This window comes from Stenella coeruleoalba (assembly GCF_951394435.1).
Source record: "Stenella coeruleoalba genome assembly, chromosome: 7".
Taxonomy (NCBI): domain Eukaryota; kingdom Metazoa; phylum Chordata; class Mammalia; order Artiodactyla; family Delphinidae; genus Stenella; species Stenella coeruleoalba.
The window spans coordinates 56,496,795-56,522,005 of NC_137153.1; the positions used below are offsets into that span (position 1 = coordinate 56,496,795).

The following is a 25,211-nucleotide window of genomic DNA, read 5'->3' on the forward strand; positions in this document are numbered from 1 at the left end:
GGTTTTTCTGGCAAAATAAGGGATTCCAATTCTAATTGGAGGTGACGTTGCAGGAAGGAGGGAGTCTGGTCACCCCTCAGAATAGAAGCACTGCAGGAGTAAAACTGTGTTTTTGTTGGGACTACATCATCCCATGGGTACCTGTGTGTGCTGGAGGGTAGGGAGAGGAGCAGGGGTGGGGAGCACTGAGGACGACGTGGGGTTGAGATAAACAGATACGTTATGGTCAGACAGCCAGGTCATACCAGAGATAGGACTGAAACCCAGGTCCCTTGATTCCCATACTCAATAAAAATCCTGTTTTCCAGGCTTCCCTGGTGGCACAGTGGTTGAGAGTCCGCATGCCGATGTAGGGGACATGGGTTCGTGCCCCAGTCTGGGAAGATCCCACATGCCGCAGAGCGGCTGGGCCCGTGAGCCATGGCCGCTGAGCCTGCGCGTCCGGAGCCTGTGCTCTGCAACGGGAGAGGCCACGACAGTGAGAGGCCCGCGTACCACAAAAAAAAAAAAAAAAAAAAGAAAGAAAAATCCTGCTTTCCAGGAGAGAGTCTACTTGGGTTAGCGGTAATCAATAGATACCAATCTGCAACATCAGAGGATAGTTTAATGTACGAAAGTTCTTTAAAAAATTTAACTTGCTTTCCGTAACTGTCTATATTGCTAAAAATCATTGCTAAGCGTTTTCTTGGTAACTAACAAGACTTGATTAATATCAGTTAGGTTTTACTGTCCTTCAATAATAAATCTGTAACTCTCTTCCTGTGCCTATGTACCTACTGTGATCAAATCGTCACTAGGTCACCTGTACCTTCCCCTGTAAAGATGTCCAAATTCCTCTGTGCTCCCACAGCCCTGGTGACACTGAGCAAGACACTGTAGGGCCTTCCCAAGGACAGACTCCCCACCCCTCATATCCCCCACCTGCCTCTTGTTTGTAGAAAAGCTTTAGTCTCCTAGGCTTTCCCCGAGTTCCAAAGAACACATTTCATCAGAAAAGTGAGAAAATGCAGAAACAAAGGAAAACAGTCAAGCAAGACAAAATAAGAATAGGTTAGTCAAGAACCTTTAGTTCTTCCTCAGGGGCTACAGATAATGTCCTTAGCCATGTCCTTGAATTGTTTTGCAGATACTAAAACCTCCACCAGGTGGAAGAAGCTAACTACATGATGACCATGAGCATGTAGCCCCCAGACCAGCTGGAGCCTGAGGACTGATTAATGCTGATCCCTGTGACCTCACAGGATTACCTCACCACCCACCAATCAGAGAATTGTGCACGAGCTGATCACACAGGATTACCTCACCATCCACCAATCAGAGAACAGTGCACGAGCTGATCAGGTGCCCCACGATCCACTCCCTCACTCTGTCTTTAAAAACCGTTCCCTGAAAGCCATTGGGGAATTCAGGTCTTTTGAGCATAAGCTGCCCAGTCTCCTTAGCTGGCCCGGCAATAAACACTGTATGTCCTTCACCACAACCTGGCGTCAGCAGCTCGGCTTTGCTGCACATCAGGCGAGTGGACCCAAGTTTGGTTCGGTAACACTGGGTCAAACTCTATTCAGCACTTGTTAGGTTGTATTTTGTACTATCATCATCTACCTGAATGCCTCTCCAACGTTTTAGAGTTCCTAGAAGGCAGCGATCTTGGTCTTGTTCATCTCTGTTTCCTAGTGCTCAGCACTGCCCTGGCACAGGGTTGGCCTGCAGTGTATGTCAGTACACCAACCTATGCACTAATTGGGTCTGCTTATTTTTTTCCTATTTCAGTTCTATTTGGTATCATTCCCCTGAACAATCATTGTACTTATCTCTTCTTCCTTCCCTCAAAATACCCCTCTACTGGTGGCAAAGTCTGATGGCAAGAAGTGGATATGGATACAGGATAATCAGCAGCAGCTCTGGACACATTCTCCAACAGTAACTTAAACAGCTTTTAAAAAATTATTATTAAGATAATATGGTGGCATGACTGCTGATAAGACTACGATGAAAATAAGAAAGGAGAGTAAAAGGAAGAGTTGGCCTATTCCATACCCATTTAAAACACTGGTGATTAGACAGAAGTGGTGCCTTTTTTATATGCTTGTTGCCTGCCACAGCATCTCCACCACCACCACCATGTAAGATTCTGCTACTTTCTAACCTCTATCATTCATTTGGAAAGTATTTACTGAATGTTTTTTGTTTTTTGCGGTACGCGGGCCTCTCACTGCTGCGGCCTCTCCCGTTGCGGAGCACAGGCTCCAGACGCACAGGCTCAGCAGCCATGGCTCACGGGCCCAGCCGCTCCGCGGCACATGGGATCCTCCCAGACCGGGGCACGAACCCACGTCCCCCGCATCGGCAGGCGGACTCTCAACCACTGCGCCACCAGGGAAGCCCTGAATGCTTTTTATTTGTCAGGCAAGGAAGAGACCAGGAGGAGGATGTGCAAAGGTCCCGGGGTAAGCATGGCTCCTCCAAGAGCCCAGCATGAATGAAGATTAGAGAGGGAAGGAAAAGGCACCCAAGATGATGTTGGAGATGCTGGCAGGAGTCAGACACTGCAGGCCTTTTTGGGCCAAATGAAGGCCTTCATCCTAAGAGCAATGAGCGTAAAAGGAAAGGATTTATAATTTTAAAACCTTTTGCTAGATATACTTAGCGCAAAGCAGCTCAGTCAAATGAGAGCTGGGCATCACAAAAGGATGCTGCTTTAGGAAAAGGTTTCATCCCTGCTGGGAGGGCTACACAACATTTTGCTTTCATTTGCAAGACCACAGAATCGTGATTGTCACAAATCTGGCAGGCACAAGAGAACATATGGCTTCTTTCTGAAAGAAGTCTTGCCTGCATCAAATCCCAAATATGCTAATAAAAACATCCTGCTCTCTAAGGGGGCTTAGAGAACACAATTTTGTTGTTGTTGTCCTTTTGTTTTGGTTTTGTTTCCCTTTTCTACACTCTGCATGAAAACCCACAGTGGGACTTAATTTTCTGGAATCTAAAAGAAATGTTCCCAATGAGTTATTTTATAGTTCCTGTAAACTGTGTTTCTCTGGAGTGAATTACCTTCTGCTCTTACATAATACTTCCTAACGCAGAGCATGCTCAACCTGTCATTTAGAGCTCAGGAGCATATCTTGAACACAGCAGAAGGTTTTCGACATCACTACTACTAGAGGAGAAAGTTATCCTGTGAAGTATCTTTTTAAAAAATGAAGGGGAAGTCTCTTTCAATTGAATTACTCTGGTGCATTTTCTCTACTATTTAAATATGGGTGCCTTTCTTTTATTCTCATAATGAATTACTTTCACTCAAAAAGGTATGATCAACATGTCAAGGCAGAAGCTGGATTTTAAGCACCATGAGAAACAGGTTCCCGAAGAAAACTTAAGAGGAAGACTATTTTCACATAGAAATCTGGCACATGATTTCAAACTCTAAAATGTAAATACCCATCTGTACACAACTCAGCTTTTAAAAAGCTCACCTTCTGCCCTATTTGTTGTGGATACTTATGAATAAGTAAAATGTAAAAATATAATTAAAGCTCCTTTCATGCTCCCTGTGCCCCCCTCTGCTTCCACCACCCCCACAGTACCACTCTCCTTCCCAACGGCAGTTTTGTTCTTTTACTGTCTATGTGTCTGTCTTAGTTTGGAGCTTCCCCAAACAGAGTCTGGGTCATGCATGAAGTGGCAGCAGTTTATTTGCATGGTGGTCCCAGCAAGCAGAATGAGGGAGCAGGAAGAGTGGGGCAGAGAAAGGCAAAGCCCAGAAAAGTGTGTTCTGGAGCTGGTTACCACACTCCAGAATTGGGTAATGTGGCTTGCTCCTGCAGTGGTCCCAGTGAGGAACCATGTGGAACACACCTCAGTACTGTTCCTTGGATGAAGCTGGGGCAGTCATCTGATTCATGTTTCCACTGGTTGAAGGCTGCCTCCAGATAGGTCAGGCAATACCCAGAAAAAGCTAAAATTCCAAGACATAGAAGAAACTCCTGGGGCAGAAAGGCTGGAGGAAGGATGCTGGAACTATCCACCAGGCTATGCTGAGGGAATATGACTCTAGACACACAGAGCATATGTTTACCAGGGGGTAGCAAATTTTTAGTAAAGTGGCAAGCAGAACTAGGTTAGGACTTGACGGTCAGTGCTATAGACAGTGTTTTCATCCTCCCAAAATTCATATGTTGAAATTTTAACTTCCAATGTTATAGTATTAGGAGGTGGGGCCCTTGGTAGGTGAATAGATCATAAGGGAGGAGTCCTCATGAATAAGATTAGTGCCCTTATAAAAGAGACCCCAGACAGCACCTTCTGCCATGTGGGGAAACAGTGAGAAGATGATAATCTATGAACTAGGAAGAGGATCCTCAACAGACACCAAATCTTAGACTGCCAGCCTCCAGAACTATGATAAATAAATTTCTGTTGTTTATAAATTACTCAGTCTATGGTATTTTGTTACAGCAGGCTTATAAGATAATCAGATACATTCTATGCCTCATACTTTTTTTTTAAATTAAAGCACACTCTCCCTATTATACAGTAAACTTTCTTTCAGAGCTCCAAGCTTCCCTTGGAGTGCCTATCTGACCTGCTACGGAGAAAAGCCATAGCTTGCTTGCTTTTTGTTTGTTTTTACAATCATTTGAAAATATAAACATCATTCTTAGCTAGTGAGTTGTTCTAACATAGGCCATGGGTCAGATTTGGCCCACAGATCATGGTATGCTGAAACCTGTGCTATAAAATCTGTAAACAGTGTAAAGGTTTATTTTCTGTTTTTAGCATATATAAATGGTATCATACTGCACCCATCCTTCCATAACTTGTCACACATCAAACCTACAGATGTCGCTGTAGGTAGAGGCAGACGATTCACTTGAACTGCTGTACAGTGTTCCTCTGTAAGACTACATAAAATTTATTTTTTTAGTGATGTATACTTGGGTCGTTTTATGCTTTTCACTATTACAAACAGTACAGCAATAAGCATCCCTCTGTGAGTGTCTCCTGCTGCATGAGTAGGAGTTTTCTCTAGGATATGTGCCCTGAAGTGAAATTACTGTGTCATAAGGTACACATGATACATGAATCTTCAGTTTATTTCATTACTGCCACATTACTCTCCCAAGAAGTTGTACCAATTTATAGCCCCCCTTCAGTGTACCAAAATTCCCATTTCTCCACATCTTCCTCAATATTTAGTTTTGTCAGACTTCTTAATTTTTGCAAATCTGATAGTTATGGATGTATATTACAATACTGCTTTCGATTTCCATATTCCTGATTACTAGGGAAGGTGAACATCCTTTCACACTAACTGATCTACTGGGATACCTATTCTATGGGCTGCCTGTGCATAACATGTGCCTATTTTTTTGTTTTTTTGGTTGCTAGTGATGTTTGCTCTGCTATTGGGTTGTCTTTTCTTACTCACGTGCCACGTGGTAGTTCTTTATCCTCCTTTTATTTTGAAAGTTCTGACTGGCTATGACTGGCCTAGGTCAGCAGAGTGTAGACCTACTTCCACACCCAGCAGAGCTCACAAGTACTCAAAAGCTCCATTGTATACATCACCCACTCTGAGTAAAAATAAACACATCACTTGAAAAATATGGTATTCATCCACTCATTCATCCAGGGACATTTACTGAGTACTTCCTATGACGTTAATGGTACTAGCAACAGAGAGAGACATAAAGATATAAGAAACCACAACCTAAGAAGCACATTCAACTACAAGGGATTAATCGCCAGATGAGTTAAATATCACTTAGCCTACAGCAAAGCCTTGAAAAAAATCAGGAAAAGAGGAGGTGATGGAAGCTCTAATCTGGGTAGATTAGCCAAGAACAGACAAGACAGCCAAGAACAGGGTTCTATCTCTCCCCAGCTCCTAGTCTAGGGCTATGGTTTCATCTGAGAGAGGCAGGCTAGGCTGCCAGTGTCTCCCATTCCTCCACTCCTAACCCTCCAATGCAGAAGCACAAATCTGGGCAGGTGCTGCTGAGAGGACTACATCCTCTTCCCCGACTCCTTTTCTACCTGCAGGGCAGGGCTTGGCCCCAGGAGCAACAGGCTGAGAACATTAGGGCTCCAATCACCAAGTGAGCAATCCTAGCTCACTCATCAGGCAAAGATTCCACACTGAGAGAAGCAAGCTAAAAAACCATGCAGTGCCTGCTTGTAGAGAGGGGCTGTCACTCAGGGAGAAGGGGGCTACTGTGCCCGTCCAAAGAGCTGATGTAATGGCACAGAGGTTCTGCCCAGGAGAAGAGGGAAGCCCTAATGACAGAGAGCTCTAGGATGCTGCCTGAATCGACTGTTTTTTGGGGGGACACAGCAGGGAGAAGTTCATGCCTAAGGACACTGTCAAAAACAATGGAGATTCCGGTGGCAAGCAAATAATTACATGCGCCTAGTAGCTTCAAGATGTAAGTATCATGATGTATCACACGTATTACAAAATGATGGACCAGCCATAAATTTAACAAAGCCTAAGAGACATCCAAGAAGAGTGCTCCTGGGATCACACTCATCCCTGAGGGTCCTAAAGAGGGAGAACATATCCTAGGCTGTACCCACTCAGGAGTAACCAGAGTGGGACTTGGGGCAGTCATGAAAACTCCCCAAGCCATACATAGATCCATCAGCAAAATGTGGAAGCCTTACTGACTTAAAAGGTTTAAGCAAAACCTTTGACCAAAACACTGGCTAAACAATAAGCCACTCTAACCTAGAAGGAAGTCAGGAAGTTGGGCTTAAAAATAAAATCATATTTATCCCTTGCGGTCTGGAAGACGTTGTGCCTAGCCAGTGCTGAACCCTCCCTGGAGAGACTGGAGAGAAGACCTCTGAACTACTGGACCCTGGCTAAAAATGGGTAGAAACTGTAAACTCCCTGAAGTGTGAAAGCAGTCTGCAAACCACACACACACATCTAAGTAGCTAGGGCGGCTTAAGCACAAACTGTGATCAATAAATGGTTGATAAAGACCCACAGAAAACCCTTCAGAATTCAGGCCAAAAATAAAAACAAGAAAAAAAATCCTAAGCAAGAAAGTCACAGAGGACGTAACGTGGGGAAAAACAGACTACAGAATTAGTCCAGCCAAGTCACTAAACAGATAAATAAATGACCTAACACCAACTTCAACAAACTTCCTCCAAAAAGGAAGGGGAAAGGAGTGTCAGTATTCAGAGGTGCTACCATATTTTACCTAAAATGTGCAGTTTTCAACAAAAAAATTATGAAACACCCAAAAAACAGAAAAAAACAAAACTCAGAAAAGTTTGACCCATACACAGGCAAAAAAACAGGCAATAGAAACTTACGGGTGCCCAGAAGTTAACAAGACTTGAAAGCAGCCATTTTAAGTATATTCAGAGAACAAAAGGAAGCCAAGCTTACAGAAGTGAAGGAAGGTATGATGACAATGTCTTATCAAACAGAGAATATCAACAAAATGATAGAAAATACAACAAAGAACCACATGGAAACTCTGGAGTTAAAAAGTACAGTAACTGAAATGAAGAATTCAGTACAGTGGCTCTGCAGATTTGAACTGGATACTTATTAACAGACGAATAGAGACTATATAATCCAAAGAAAAGAAAGAAAAAAGAAGAAAAAAATAAAAAGAGCTTCAGAAAGGTTGGACACCATTAACTGTAGAACATACGCACACTGAAAGTATCAGAAGGAAAGGAGAGAGAATGGAACAGAAATATATTCAAAGAAATAATGGCTGAGAATGTTCCAAATTTGATTTTTAAAAAACATACTAATCTATATTTCTAAGAAGCTCTATGAACTCCAAGTAGGATGAATTCAAAGAGAACCACACCCAAACTCATCAAAATGTTGAAAGCCAAAGATATATTGTTGAAATCGACCAGAGGAAAACAACTTGTTCCACTGTGGAACATAAAATTAACAGCTGACTTCTCATCAAAAACAATGGAGGCCAGAGCGCTTAAAGAAAAATCAGGAAAAGACATATAAGTTTTGACTGTGGGAGAGAGAAAATCCCAGAAAATACATTTGGAAAGGGTCTTCGTAGGTAGCAGAAATCCTCCGGCAAAGAGAGGAAGAACGCAGAATTACCTCAGGAAGGTAGTGCTGAGAGAAAATATGAAGAGAATACTGATCTCAGGTGTTAAAAGATATTACCTAAAACCTACCTTTTCATTACAGTCAATTTTTAAAAAAACTCTCATCTACGTGATTTGAAAGTTTATGAGAAGTTAACAACTCTTTCATCTCACAGATTGTTGAGATACATTTCTCAACCAGACCTGTCATCAAGGCATTTTGTATTTAAGTTGGTGTATGAAATTCATATAGACTCATTTGTTAATATTCAGAAAGAAGTGACTCAATTATTAACTACTTATAAGCATGTACCATGTGGGTGATAATAAAGGCAAAAGTTAGGTGAGATTAATTACACCACACAATCAGAGAATTTACTCATTCATACTTCTTAATTAAAAATTTAAGATTTCAATGTTTGTAAAAAATAAAAGTGGGCAGTCAGGAGAAACGCCAGAAGACTCCTCGAACACTGATTATTGATGGTACAAAAAAGTAAGAAATATACTCTGGTTTCTCTTCAGATCATATAAATCTTTCACCTTTTACTAAAGATTTCCCTGGAGAGGAACAATTCTGAGTCTTTCCCCAATTTTTTGAGGCCTTTTGCTCTCGCAAGGCTTATAAGCATGTACAAAAAGCATATGATGTTTTACTTTTCAAAAATATATCGTTGTTGGTAGTTTTCTTTATGTTAAAAAAAAGAAGTAAGAAATATATAATGTGAGATTTTGAGGGTACATTATGAAAACTCTGGTACAGAAATAATGCAAATGAAATCCACAAAGACCATTTATTTATACCACAGCAGTAAGCTTGCTTCGTCTCTCAGAAAACGTTGCGGTGGGTTTTTTTTTTCTGCTTTCTGTGTATTTTAAATGTGCTTTTACTATAGAGTACTGTCTATCTTTTACAATTGAAGCAAGTTTACTAATCAGGTACTGGTGATTTAGCTAAAGACATCTGTGAAAGAAAGGGGTATGGGGCACCATGAAGCCGAAATAATGAGCTAGCTCAAAGAACCCAGTAATTATATTTAGAGTGCCCTGGATACACCTACACCTACCACTTCCTAGTGGAAGCCTAGTTGGTATAATCAGATTTGAACAGAAATTACTGACAGAAGAAAACGGCTAATTTACAAAGACAATAAGTGGTGGTGGTAGCAGCCCTAGCAGACTCTGAAGGGAAGTGGCCCAGAGAAGTCTAAATCCTGATGAGCCATTTGGTAACAGAAGGAACTTTTGTAACCCAACATTTTACAGCACACTCAAAGGCCAAATAGTTAAATTACAACTATAAAACGAAACAAAACAAAAGTACGTCCAAAAGGAAATGAATGCTCAAGATGGCATGGAGAAATGTTTTCTCTTGAATAATGGATATCAGCTATACTCAATGAGTTCTTGTCCAGCTTAGGGAAGATAATAGTCTTCCTATTAACCTTTAATCAGTTTTCCTAAAAATCCTGAAGAAAAGGTAGATTGTATTATCCAGGTTATATCACTAAGCTTAAAAGTAACCCACTCCAAGTCATGTAGTTACTAAACCAGGATCTACAGACATCTTAAGGCTATACTGAAGATTCTTTGAGAATGGAACTATCTGACTCATCTTGCTGACTCCTCACAATATAAACTCCTGATAAAAAGGAGACCCTCCAAAGTTAGTGGAGGCAAGAACAAATACAGAGTCAGAGGCGGGACAAGATTTACTGCCCTCATATCACAGGCGCACTCCGCCCCCAGTGTTTCTCAATGCAGCGCCCACCTGTACTAGAATTATCCAGAAACGAATTTCAAGTACACTGCAGCAGCTCTCCCCCTCTCCCAACACCCACCAGATAGCTAAATCCGAGTATTTGGAGGTAGGGTCTGGGAATCTGCATTTTTAAGTTCCCCAAGTGTAAGAAATGCTGCCATATTGTGGCAATCCCTAACCTCAGCATCATGTCACATCAATATATAGTTCTTCCTCTTACTTACATTTACGATATGCTTGGCAAAGTAAACAGATGCTTGAAAAATCACCATGAGAACCTCAAACACCCTGTGAGGGAGACACAGAGTGACCTAGTGTTACAAAATGACGATATCTGAATTTTGCCACTGCTTTCTTCTGAAAGCTGTCTTCTGTTTCTCCATATGGAGAAAAGCTGAAGTATTACCATCACCATCTGGAGTTTTAAACAATAAAGCATCAGCAGAGATTTACAGTGTCCCTAGCTTATAAGATCTGAATTCACTTAAAAAAATCACTGAGTACAATTGTCTTTTACAAGCCCTGAACCCAAACAACCTGCAAGAGCAGGAGGAAAGATAAACTTATTGGCATGTTTCTAGCCCCCTGTGGGCACCATCACCTATCCAAACTCATTAATTATGTGGAACTCAGAGGTTTCAAACAGAAGCTTCAAACTGAAAAGGTCAGAGGCATAACAGGCTTCAGAAAAAATAATGGGGACAGATCAGCTATTGGTACATCTCTGACTACCGCTAATAGTAATACCAAACACACTTACAGTCTTTTATAGGGTATAGACTATACTTCCAATATCTTAATTAATTTAATCTTCTCTAAAATCTTGTGAAGGGTCCAGCACACTTTGCACACTTCTATTAAGAGGGCTTTTCATCTCTCCGCTGCATCATTTCACTTCTCTTCCCTGGTGAGTTTCTGGGAGGCAGAGACAGTATATTCTCTTCTGTATCCTTAGCATCTAGCATGGAATCTCACTCACGAAGGCACTCACAGATGCAGGAATGCTTTTTGTAACTACATTCAAGAGATAAGACAATTGAGGTTCAGAGATCAAGATATTTATCCTGGAGATGCCCTGGGAAGAAAGCAGGCACTTGGCCCTCAAATGTAAGGGGGGCTATTGTGTGGAAAAGGGATTAGAGTAATTTCACATGACTTCACTAGACAAATCTAGATGGGAGTTAGTGGGAGAAAGATTTTAGCTCATGTAAGTTAAGAAGTTTCTAACCATGAGAAACATCTAAATAGGGAATGTGTCCTTTAAAAGGCAAGTTGCCCAACATGGGAGAGTATAGGAGAGACTGTACAGAAAGGGTTTTAGGCATCAGCTGGAGGATCAGCCACATAACCTGTAGAGTCCCATCCAACCAGGAGACTCCATGAGTCTATCCCTTGATAAAACTTATACAGATGGTCATTGGTAGAAAGGATGAGGCTCTCACAGCCTTATATCACTGTTCCCATTGCACCACAATGGATGCCTTTGAAAAACATTCATCTAACAGGTTCTAACAATTCAAAAAGCATCCTATCAGAAATGGGAGTTGAATTTTGTCAAAAGCTTTTCCTGCATCTACTGAGATAATCAGATAAAAACTCTCCAGAAAATGGGCATAGAGGGAACCTACCTCAGCATAATAAAGGCCATATATGACAAATCCACAGCAAACATCATATTCAATGGTGAAAAACTGAAAGCATTTCCACTAAGAGCAGGAACAAGACAAGGACGTCCACTCTCACCACCCTTATTCAACACAGTTTTGGAAGTCCTAGCCACGGCAATCAGAGAAGAAAAAGGAATAAAAGGAATCCAAATCGGAAAAGAAGTAAAACTGTCACTGTTTGCAGATGACATGATACTATACATAGAAAATCCTGAAGATGCCATCAGAAAACTACTAGAGCTAATCAATGAATTTGGTAAGGTTGCAGGATACCAAATTAATGCACAGAAATCTCTGGCATTCCTATACACTAACAAAGAAAAATCAGAAAGAGAAATCAAGGAAACAATCCCATTTACCACTGCAACAAAAAGAATAGAATACCTAGGAATAAACTTAAGTAGGCAAAAGACTTGTACCTAGAAAACTATAAAACACAGATGAAAGAAATTAAAAATGACATAAGCAGATGGAGAAATATAACATGTTCTTGGATTGGAAGAGTCAATATTGTGAAAATGACTTTACTACCCAAAGCAATCTATAGAGTCAATGCAATCCCTATCAAACTACCACTGGCATTCTTCACAGAATTAGAAAAAAAAATTACTATTTGTATGGAAACACAAAAGACCCCGAATAGCCAAAGCAATCTTGAGAAAGAAAAACGGAGATGGAGGAATCAGGCTCCCTGACTTCACACTATACTACAAAGCTACAGTAATCAAGACAGTCTGGTATTGGCACAAAAACAGAAATAAAGATCAATGGTACAGGACAGAAAGCCCAGAAGTAAACCCGCGCACATATGGTCACCTAATTTATGACAAAGGAGGCAAGAACATACAATGGAGAAAAGACAGCCTCTTCAATAAACGGTGCTAGGAAAACTGGACAGCTACATGTAAAAGAATGAAATTAGAACACTACCTAATATCATACACAGAAATAAACTCCAAACGGATTAAAGACCTAAATGTAAGACCAGACACTATAAAACTCTTAGAGGAAAACATAGGAAGAACACTCTGACATAAACCACAGTAAGGTCTTTTTTGACCCACCTCCTAGAGTAATGAAAATACAAACAAAAATAAAAAATTGGGACCTAATTAAACATAAAAGCTTTTGCACAGCAAAGGAAACAAGACGAAAACACAACCCTCAGAATGGGAGAAAATATTTGCAAATGAAGCAACGGACAAAGGATTAATCTCCAAAATATACAGACAGCTCATACAGCTCAATATCAAAAAAAAAATTAAAAATTTTAAAATGGGCAGAAGACCTAAATAGACATTTCACCAAAGAAGACATACAGATGGCCAAGAGGCACATGAAAAGATGCTCAACATCACTAATTATTAGAGAACTGCAAGTCAAAACTATCACCTCACACCAGTCAGAATGGCCATCATCAAAAATCTACAAACAATAAATGCTAGAGAGGGTGTGGAGAAAAGGGAAACCCTTTTGCACCGTTGGTGGGAACGTAAATTGATACAGCCACTAAGGAGAACAGTATGGGGTTTCCTTAAAAAACTAAAAATAGAACTACCGTATAATCCAGCAATCCCACTACTGGGCGTATACCCTGAGAAAACCATAATTCAAAAAGACACATGTACCCCAATGTTCACTGCAGCACTATTTACAATAGCCAGGACATGGAAACAACCTAAATGTCCAATGATAGATGAATGGATAAAGAAGATGGGGTAGGGCTTCCCTGGTGGTGCAGTAGTTGAGAGTCCGCCTGCCGATGCAGGGGACACAGGTTCATGCCCCGGTCCGGGAGGATCCCACATGCCGCGGAGCGGCTGGGCCTGTGAGCCGTGGCCACTGAGCCTGTGTTTCCAGAGCCTGTGCTCTGCAATGGGAGAGGCCACAACAGCGAGAGGCCCGCGTACCACAAAAAAAAAAAAAAAAGAAGAAGATGGCGTACATATATACAATGGAATATTACTCAGCCATAAAAAGGAATGAAATTAGGTCCTATGTAGAGATGTGGACGGATCTAGAGTCTGTCATACAGAGTGAAGTAATCTAGAAAAGAGAAAAACAAATATCATATATTAACATATATATGTGGAATCTAGAAAAATGGTACAGATGAACCTATTTGTAGGGCAGGAATACAGACGTGGACGTAGAGAACAGACATGTGGACACGGGGGGTAAGGGGAGGGTGGGACAAACTGGGAGATTAGGTTTGACATAAATATACTACTATGTGTAAAACAGATAGCTAGTGGGAACCTGCTTTATAGCACAGGGAGTTCAGCTCGGTGCTCTGTGATGACCTAGATGGGGGGGGGGGTGAAGGGGGGGAGGGAGGTCCAAAAGGGAGGGGATATAGGCATACATATAGCTGATTCACTTCACTGTACAGCAGAAACTAATATATCAGAGTTAGTTCCAGAGCAAGATGGAGTAAGAAAGACTGATTTATCCCCCTGCCTGAAATTAACGAACAAACCATATGATATGTATGTATGCCTGTGCACATGTGTATGCATATGTGTGTACATGTGTATAAGAAACAACAGTTTTCAAGACGGGGTATCAGGAAATGAGACACTGATCCCTGACTGGCAGGATACAAATGAGATGGGCCCTACAACTGCCCCAACTTACTGTTTTGAGAGATTTTACAGGCCACAATGCAAGGAGGAAAAACACAGGTGAAGTCTCAGAGATTAGAGTCTGAGGAGAACAAGGAGGCTAGAATTTGTAGGGCAGAGTACTGGAGTGGAGAGAGCTGCACAGTTGCACAGAGAGAGAACCATGGAGATCTGTAGAGGGTCCCCTTGACTCTTCAGCAGAGAACTGATCAACGCAAGCATGTAAGGAAACTAACCAAGAGTGCTGAAAGAATCATCCAAGAAGATTAAAGGGAACAGCATTCAAGACTCACATGGAGAGAGGAACAGAGTATATTCCCATCAGAAATATTGGAAAACCATAACTGACTCAGCACTGAGTAGAGAACTTAGAGAGTTCTTGCCTCAGGAGTGCGAAATAAGGTGCTGTAACACCTGCTCTGGTCCTCCCCAGCAAATCTTAAATGAAAGACTCAAAAGATGAAAACTGTTTCCAAGTCATTTAGCTGTGTCCCAGAACTCAGGTCCAGAAGTCTTACAGAATATAAAAACAACCAATAAGATAAAATTCACAACATCTCACAACCAAAAATTATCAAAAATGGAAACAAACAAAAAAATCTATAATACAAAAAAACAACTAGTTAAATCTAACTCAGAATTGATGCATGATATAATTAATTGACAAGAGCATTGAAACAATTGTAATTGTATTCCGTATGTTCAATAATAAACATTAGTTTCATATATAGAGATATAGATATAATGCTAATCAAACTCCCAGAGATGAAATCTACAATGTCTGAAATGAAAAACATACTGGATGACATTAACAGGAAATATTGCAGGAAATTGCTGAATTTAAAATATAGCAATAGAGACTACTCAAAAATGAAACAGAGAAAAATGAATCTAAAAAAGTAAATAAATGAGCACCAATGAGCTGGGTGACAACTTCAAGTGAGCTAATATAAGGATAATGAGTTTGTGGAGGGGAGGAGAGTGGTGGGGGGCAAAAAAAAGATTTGAAGAATGGTTGAGATTTTTCCAAACTTGAGGAAGCCACAAATCTGAGAAGCTCAAAAAGCCCTAAACATAAGAAATATGAAGAAAACCACACCAAAGCAAATCACAATCAAGTTGCTCAAAACCAATGATCAAGAAAAAAAATCTTGAGACTTCCCTGGTGGCGCATGGTTAAGAATCCGCCTGCGAATGCAGGGGACATGGGTTCAAGCCCTGGTCCGGGAAGATCTCACATGCCGTGGAGCAACTAAGCCTGTGCGCCACAACTACTGAGGCTGTGCTCTAGAGCCCATAAGCCACAGCAACTGAGCCCGTGTGCCAAAACTACTGAAGCCTGTGCATCTAGAGCCCATGCTCTGCAAAAAGAGAAGCCACTACAAAGAGAAGCCCGAGCACCGCAACGAAGAGTAGTCCCTGCTCGCCGGAACTAGAGAAAGCCCGAGCACAGCAACAAAGACCCAACACAACCAAAGATAAATAAATAAATTTATTAAAAATAAATAAGTAAATCTGTGAGTCTGTTTCTGTTTAAAAAAAGAAAGAAAAAATCTTAAGAGTGGGCCAGAGGAAAAAAGACATGCTACATACAGAGGATTAAAGGAATAAAGATTCTGGTTGACAGCATAAACAATATAAAACAAACAAACAAAAAAAATGTGGAGCAACATCTTTAAAAGTACTAAAAGAAAAAAGTGTCAACCAAAAATTCTATATTCAGTGAAAACACCTTTCAAATGCAAAGGCAACATAAAGACATATTCAGAAATACAAAAACTAAAATAATCCATCACCACAAGAACCACCCTAGAAGAAATGTTAAAGGAAGCTCTTCAGGGAAAAGATAAATGATATCAGATGGAAATCTAGATGTACACAAAAAATGAAGAGCACAGAAAATGCTACATGGTTAAACATATTATATATGTGTATACACACACATATATAAATGTATGTACACATGGTTAAATAACATATTTTTATATATAAAGTTCAAAGCAAGTATCAATGAAATAAAAAGCAGAAAAACAATAGAGAAAAATCAATAAAACAAAAAACAGGTTCTTTGAGAAGATCAATAAAACTGATAACCCTCTAGGCAGGTTAATCAGGAAAAAAGAAAGAGAACACGAATTACCAATATTAGGAATGAGAGAGGTGATATCACTACATATTCTACAAATTTTAAAGGACTAATAAGTGACGTTTATCCCAGGAATATAAGGCTAGATTAACATTCCAAACATCAATCACCATATAAGAAGCTGAAAAGGGAAGATAATATAATCATCTCAATAAGATACAGAAAATGCATTTGACAAAACCCAACATCTACAAACCCTCAGCCAACTAGGAGTGGAAAGGAACACCCTCAAATTGAACACTTCATGTACAGGTAAGATCATACTTAATGATCAATAAAACGAAGTCATTCTTCCCATGATCAGGAACAAAGCAAGAATAGTCGCAAGGATGTTCAGGCTTAACATTTCTATTCAACACTGTAATGAAGGTTCTAGCCACTGAGATATTTATTATTATATAATAAAATGAGAAAGAGAAGAAAAAGAATTCAAATTAAGAAGAAAACAGGTAACAAAATTTTCTGTGTAGAAACTGAAATGTAATCTACCAAAAAGGCTACTAGAACTAATAAGTGAGTTTAGCAAGGTTGTAGGATCTCAGGTCAACCTACAAAAGTCAACTGTATTTCTATATACTAACCATGAATGAAAATACCATTTAAGATGGCATCAAAAATGTAAAACATTTGGGGATGAATCTGACAAAAAAAAATACCTGTACAGTGGAAACTATGTCATTGCTGAGAATTTTTAAAAGACCTAAATAAATGGAGACCTAAATAAAAACCTTGTTCATAGGTTAGAAGACTCAATACTGTTAAGATCTCTTATCACTCCAAATTGACCTATAGACTCAACTCAATCTCAATCAAAATTCTAACAATCTTTTGTGTATGTGTAGAAATTGACAAGCAGATTCTAAAATCCAAATGGAAATATGAATAACACAGATGGCCAAAACAACTTAGAAAAAGAAGAACAGAGTTGAAGGGCTTACACTATCTGATTTCAAGATTTATTATAAAGCTACAGTAATCAAGGCAGTATGGTACTGGCATCAAATAGACAAAGAGATTAGTGTAACAGAATAGAGAGTCCAGAAATTAATAAAGATATACAGGACAACACATTGTTTTAAACAGAGGTGGAGAGACAATTCAGTGAAGAAAGAATAGTTTTCAACCAATGGTGCTATCACAATTGTATATCCATGCACAAAAACAAACAAAAAAACTTCAATCCATATCTTCCACCATATACAAAAATTAACTTGAACTGTTCGGAGATCTAACTCTAATACCTACAACAATAAAACTTCTAAAACTAAACATAAGACAAAATCTTTGTAATACTGGATTAGGTAATGATTTTTTTAGATATGTCATCAAAAGCACAAATTTTAAAAGAAAAGAATGATGAATTAGATCTTCAAAATTAACATCTGCTGCTGCTCCAAAGACAGTGCTAGGAAAATGAAAAGTCAAGCCATAGACAGAGACAAAATATTTACAAAGCATATATCTGATAAAGGACTTGTATCCATATATAAAACAGAACTGAACAAGAAAACGAACAACCCAATAAATGGGTAAAAGATGTGAAAATACACATCATCAAGGAAAATACAGGAATGGCAAATAAACACATTAAAAGTTACTTAGCATCATTAGTCATTAGGGAAATACAAATTAAAACCACAATTAAGGGCTTCCCTGGTGGCGCAGTGGTTGAGAGTCCGCCTGCCGATGCAGGGGACGCGGGTTCGTGCCCCGGTCCAGGAGGATTCCACATGCCGCGGAGCGGCTGGGCCCGTGAGCCATGGCCGCTGAGCCTGCGTGTCCGGAGCCTGTGCCCCGCAACGGGAGAGGCCGCAGCGGTGAGAGGCGCGCGTACCGCAAAACAAACAAACAAAAAAACCCCACGCAGTTAAATACCACTGTACACGGTATACCTATTAGAGTGGCTAAAATTTAAAAGCCTGCCATACCAAGCGCTGGTGAGAATGTGGAGCAACAGAAGCTCTCCTGTACTACCGCTAGGATGTAAAATGGGACAACCACTTTGAAAATTGGTTTGGGAGTTTCCGGAAAACCTAAGTATAAAACTGCTATATGATTCAGCCATTCCACTCCTTGACTTACCCAAGAGAAAAGAAAGCATATCTCTGCCCGAAGAAAACCTTATAGATGAATATTCACAGAAGCTTTATCTGTAATACCCCCAAACTGGAAGCACTCCAAATATCCATCAACAGGTGCATATGTGTAAACAAACTGTGCTATATCCATACAGTGGAATACTATCTGGCAGTATAAAGGAATGAACTAGTCATAGGTGAATATGGATGCATCCCAATAATTATGCTGATTAAAATAAGTCAGATGACAAAAGAGTACATACTGTATGACCATTTTTATATAAAACTCTAGAAAGTGCAAATTAAGCACAGCAAGAGAAAGAACAGCAGTGGTTGCCTGGAAAGATAAAGCCAGACGTGAAAGGGAGTGATTACCAAGGGGCCTGAGAAAAATCTGAGGGGCAATGGATACTCTCACTTTCGGTATTTCATGAATGGTTTCATGGATGTATACATATGTCAAACATTTGCAAACTGTGCACTTTAAATAGGTGCGCTCATTGTATGTCACCTGTACCTCAATAAAACTGTTAAAAATAGGACATCCCATCAAAGTCAAAGAACCCAGATTAATATGCTGTATCTATCCTCTTACTGCTTCAAATAAAGTAGGAGTAGTAATAGTAGCAGCAAAAGCAGCACCAGTAGCAGCTAATATCTGAGGAGTTACCGTGTATCAGGCATCCTTTGAAGCACTTTATATGAGCTGACTCATTTATCACTCAGGACTGCCCTGTTGTTTTATGAAGCAGGTGCTATTATCACACTTCACAGACGAAGACTGGCTTATTTCACTTAGCGTTATATCTTCGGGGTTCATCATGTTGCGGCATGTGTCAGAATGCCCTTCCTTTTTAAGGCTGAATAATATTCTGTGGTATCTATAGACCACATTTTGTTTATCTGTCCATCTTTCCATGGACCTTTGGGTTGCTTCCACCTCTTGGCTATTGTGAATTGTACTGCTGTGAATATGGGTGTACCTGACTTTCAGTTCTTTTGGGAATTTACTCAGAAGAGGACTTGCTGGATCACATGGTAATTTTATGTTTAATTTTTTGAGGAATAACCTTACCCTCTCATTCTTAAATTGTAGTTCACAGAGTGAACTTCCTAGAAGGCAAATCTGACCATGTCATTCTGAGGGATAAAATTCACTAACGGTTCCCTAACTGACTTTAGGGTGAAGTTCAGATTCCTCAACACAGCGGGTCTTTCCCAGAAAATTCCATCTTACCCTGAGATCCCCACCCAAGGACTTCACTCCTTCCTCTAAGGTTCCAAAGCACCTTTTACATATAGTATCTCTATTAGCACATCCCTCAACTCTATATTAATGGTTCTACCTCTCCCAGGAGGCTGTAAGCTACTTGACAACAAGATTCATATTTTTATTCTTCCATAGTGCTTAGACCATTAGTAGAAACTTAATACATATATGAATGAATGCCAGTTCAGCTATCCAAAGAATAAAAATATTGCCGTTTTGTAAAGTAAGCACTGTAACAGAGGAGACAGAATATAGGTTAAACATATGTGTGCGTGTGTATGTATAATGCACATAGGTTAGACACACACATTTATATATGTGTAATGAGAAAACCTCTTTTTTTATATGTTACATGTAGGCATTCACATGTTAGTTTCCATTTTCATTCTTAAGTTCTTTCTGATGCAGTCTGGGGGCCCTGCTAAGCACAGTGGGGGAAAAGAGGCCAATGATACACAGCTCCCTTGAATGACAGGCACAGTACCAGATACAGGCTAATATCTAGGGTGTCTCTCTGCTGAGGAGTAACATGCATCTGTGCATGGACTGGGCCTTTGATTTTATGAACACGCCACACAAGTAATATGTTCTTCCATGTGGGACTAGGAATCTGGGATGACTTCTTGATTAAATGTTTAACAAGGTTCTGCTTTATACTCATACACAGAGCAAAAATGGTTTCACTGTCTAAGAATAAGATATTAGAAGAGTACTTCGGCATGCAGCTAAACCTGATAAAAGATTATGGATAATCGTTTTCCTGAAGCAACAATTCAAACTAAAATAAATGACAGTTTCGAACTGTGCACACTAGACGACTGCAGGATTTTTTTCCTTTAATTCTATGAATCTTTCTGGTAAAGAAAAAACATCAGATTTTCCAAAAAGATTCTGGCTTTCCACACTGCACTGCCACAGGAAAAATAATAGTCACAAACCACATTGCTGGGCTTTCTACTGATGAGCTGGGCCTAAAAGGGGAGTCGTGCCCTCGGCCCATGCCAGGTCACTATAAAGGAGTGACCTCTCTCACAAGATATATGTAAACAAAACAAGCTTCTTCCAGGCCAAATGCATTCTCCGTGGACCCTAAATGAGCAAGCCTTGGGACACTTCAACCTGCACAATTAGGAACATTACAGATCAGCAGAATCTCTGGGCTTAGCACTTTACCTGCATTAGAAACAAGTGTTTTGATAGGAGTAAGAATCATGGCAGCAGGAAATAAACTGATAAACAAAAGTATATCAAGGCCACAGAATCAATTTCTGAATATAGAGAAAAATTATAGCCTGGTCAGTTAGGTTTCAAAATTAAAGAAAACATACTGGTGCCAGAAGTGGAATTCTTGCATCAAACTTAAAAAGCCTAAAATTCAGTTTTTCAATTCCAGTAAAATCTAAAAGCTATGGTAACCAGGAACCTCAAATGAACTTCGAAGTTCCTTAGACCTGAATCATGTAATCAGGTTGGATTTGCATAGCCTAATTTCTTAAGTGGGGCCATGCAGACAGCCTTGAAACAACACTTTTAAAACCGATCTCAGAAGTGGACCTCCTTCACATAGCAAATTGGAAGCACAACAAAGGGCATTCATTATCTGAGTTACATGAGGGTAAGTAAAGTGGTCTGTTTAAGCCACCAGAGAGACCTGACCACTGTGCTCGTGGTTAGGGAACATTTAATTTATGAGTGCAATGTAATACAATCATATATATTTGCTAACTATATACACGATGAGGTTCTAAGGAAGTCAAGATCTAACAGGGTCCATCCTCAAATTTTACATGTTTAAAAGCCCAAGTGAGAATATGTTCTACTCCAGGGTTCCTAAATTACTCAAGGTAGAGTTTCTCTAGAAACAAATATCTGACATGAAACAGGACCAAGAAGGGTGAAGCTCAAATAATCAAATGTATGACATACGGCAATCAATTAAGCTGAAGCAAAATTCAGCATCGCTGAATATGAAAAACAAACTGAAGTGTAAGGGAAATTGTAGGAGGGAAAAAAAAAAGAACAAAGGGGTAGAGGTGGTGATAAGAATGTCAAGAAGAAGGCACAGCAACTGCAAAGAGCAAAGATGACCATGAGGGGAAGAAAGAGGACAAGACAATAAGAATAGTCCAGAATCCAGGGACAGACCCTTTTTGAGCCATCTCAGAGGCCCTGAGGGCACCCCTGAATCACAGACCATTCAGAATTGAGATGCCCAGAGATAAAGTTCTGCTGAATTATCTTTGTACACTCTACTTAACACGATGGGGACAGCATGCATAAAAGCCACATGCTTCTAAGAGGACAAACGTGAAAATGTGTCTCTCCAGGTCTCACCCTGTATTTGGAATGTAAAGAGTAAATACATGTGATGGGTATGTGTGAGATCATATATGTCTATGGGGTTACTTTATCACCTGTTGTGTTGGGACAGGATTTCGATGATCAATATCAAGTGGAAAAGACTTATGTATAGGCTGTGCTTTATATCTTAGGGATAAGGATTTAGGGTTAAGTTCTAACAGCTGTAAAGTAAATGTTTGATGCCAATGATAGCTCTCACTCTCCTCTGACTGAACATATGTATACAGTATATTCTCCAGAAAGTGAACAATTTTCCACATCAGTAGATGACTGAAACAGTTAAATTTAACTTAAGCTTCTGTTCATAAACACACCAAGTTCACAAATGAGACTGTCTGTGTAGCATAAACTCAGCATAACGCAGTAGGATATAGGTAGATCACAGAGAATGCTCTAAGGTGCCACCTGCTTACCAATGTTTTGTGTGCATTTGTCCTTCAATTACACAGCTTTCCAATACACAAAGGACAACAAACAGCCCTAGGGAGAGGTGAGATCTGAAATTATTAAATTAAACCATAGAGGTTAGGTCCTGAGATTACAAACACGTTCTGCATAGCCCCAAGAGGTACACTCAGAACCAAGAGATGAGAACGAGAAGATATCTTCAGCTCTGCTTCTGAGTACGGACTAGCTGAGAATAATAGTTATTGTGATCTCACTGAATTCTCGTAACAGCCTAATGAGATTACAATAAAGAAATTGAGGATGAGAGACGGTTTTGCCCAAGGTAACAGAGCACATGTGTTGCAGTCAGGATGCAGAGACCTACCAAAAGCCAAGGTTCTTTCTGTCATTCTAGCTGTACTCACAAGTTTCTGGTCTTCAGCGTGGGTCAAACGGTTGGCTGACCACTGGTCAGCAGTTGGGGGGGCTTTACACGTCACATCGTTATACACAGATGTTGCCTAAAAGTCCCTTGTTACCCTGACATGCTACAATTCTCTTACCAAAGCACACTGCTTGCATTTCCTTTCAACACTTACTACTTTGTTGAGGCAAAACCCTACAGCAGCTTTCTCTAGCCTTCTCTGGCTCTTAATTAAGTCTCTCCTATATAGGAAGCGGGATTCTATTTTTTATGTCATTATTCATTTTAACAGTGTAAGATTAGCCTTAGACATCAGGAAGAGAGGGACAAATGAGGAAGATCCTAGTGACTTGAGCTGCCCATCTATGAGACATCTGAAGCTGGGAGGGGGAAAAAAAAAAGATGCAGATCTTCCTTCATAAATAAAACTTTCCATTCACACACACACACACAAAAAAACTGGAATGAAGACACAAACAGTGTGGACCATATAACTGAACACAGGAAAGATTAAACTCACTGCATCCTTTCATTCTTATGACAGAGCTAAATGACCATGAAAGTTTACCAGGGTAAGAAAAGGTAAGAGGAAAATAAAGTGAGCTATGCGTTTCCTTAGGAATAGCAATTGTTCCTGCTGCATCCGGCAGCAACTTAGAGCATAGGAAAGTTCATGAAAAAGTGCTAGCATCACAGGCAATGTGGAGAAAACATTTACATTAAGACACCATAAAACTACATTCACGTCTATCATGCCCTTCTGAAAACTTCAGCACACATTCTAAGGAAATGAAGATACCTAATTTAAAGGTGTGAAAAGAAGTATGATCCTATAGAAAGGGCACAAGCATGGGGATTGGGAGATCTGGAATCCAGGCCCTACTGAGTGGCCCAGAGTCCCTTAACTCCAAAATAAAAAGGTGTAAATTCTCAAATAATACAATTCTAAGCTTTACTTAAAATCTGAAATTTACAAATTGGATGAAACCAGCACATGTTATTCTAAACAGTCACACTCATTTTAAAAGTCACATTTATCATTATGAGTATCAAGATTCAACCTTGATCAATCTCATAATTAGTTGGTCTCACAGCATCTTAAATATCTTCATGAAAAGAGGTTCACTTAGTCTAGTTGTTTAAAAAAATGTTTTTTTTCTGAGCCACGAAATCCTTAAAAAATTTCCCTACGCATAGAATGTAGCTGATTTTCATCTGGCAAAGGATCAGGAATTCTGGACACACCCAGGCTACCTCCACATTTCATCTGGGTTGAGTCTTCTTTGAAGAGCTTGAGGTTCCTGCCAATGTCTAATGTATACACACCTTGAAGGATTTAGTAAAGACGGCTGGGTTGTCTTCTGTCCCAGTCCTAAGCGATTTCTAAGGGCAGGATAAAGTAACTGGCTTCGTTCAGGTCAGAGCAAGAGCCAGGATTAACAAAAGGATAATCAAGTGACATAACCAGCTGACTGCAAGGCATTAACAGATTCAAGAGCATTTGGAACACTGCAAGGGGCAAGTGTCTAAATTTAGTTTAATAGGATTTTCTGCAGCATATTCCCTGTCTTTCTAATTTATTTTTTTCTAATATTTTCAAAGTCACAGAACCAGTAACACACTGTTTTAAATACTAAAGATTTTTAAATGTGTTTAATATCTGTCAGGGCTAACTACCTTATGATCCTTCTTTATATTTTTTAAAGCTATACTTGATTATTTCTCCATAAAAAATTCATGATAATTTTACAGTAGCATTTTTTACAAGTATCACGTTACATTTATAGTTTAATTCAGGTAAAACTGATACCTTTATGATGCTGAGTCTCCTTATCTAAAAAGGAACGTGGTATGCCTTTCTATTTCTTATGCCTCCTTCTAAGGAAGAATTTTACTTTATTTTTTTTAATTTAAGATTAAAAAAAATTTATTCCTAGCCATTTTTTTTAATGCTACTGCAAATGAGGTCTTTTCTTCCACTCTATCTTCTAACTGGTAGTTGTTTTTATCTATGTAAGCTATTTCTGTATGTTAATATGTCTGTATGTTAAAATGAGTGTGCTGGGCTTCCCTGGTGGCGCAGTGGTTGAGCGTGCGCCTGCCGATGCAGGGGACACGGGTTCGTGCCCTGGTCCGGGAAGATCCCACATGCCGCGGAGCGGCTGGACCCGTGAGCCATGGCCACTGAGCCTGCGCGTCCGGAGCCTGTGCTCCGCAATGGGAGAGGCCACAACAGTGAGAGGCCCGCGTACCAGAAAGAAAAAAAAAAAAAAAAAAAAGAGTGTGCTCATTGTTTGTCATGTTATTCTCTATTTGATCCCATAAAGCTTTCTAGGTACACAGTCATATCATCTAATAATAGCGATGATTTTACTGCCTCTTCCAGTTTCTATACTCCCACTCT

At 39.9% G+C, this 25,211-nt stretch overlaps 1 protein-coding gene across 9 annotated transcripts in view; it reads right to left on the reverse strand.

Moving 5' to 3' along the window:
- The window catches only part of SH3GL2 (SH3 domain containing GRB2 like 2, endophilin A1), a 680,775-nt gene that overhangs the window by 485,215 nt on the left and 170,349 nt on the right, over positions 1-25,211 (reverse strand). Inside the window, exon 1 of one of the 9 annotated variants that reach the window (XM_079927988.1) lies at positions 10,611-10,630. The exons of the other annotated variants lie outside the window; for them this stretch is intronic. The gene's annotated coding sequence lies outside the window, so the exon portion shown is untranslated. Of the gene's footprint in view, positions 1-10,610; positions 10,631-25,211 lie in introns of those variants that run through there. 9 annotated transcript variants of the gene reach the window in all.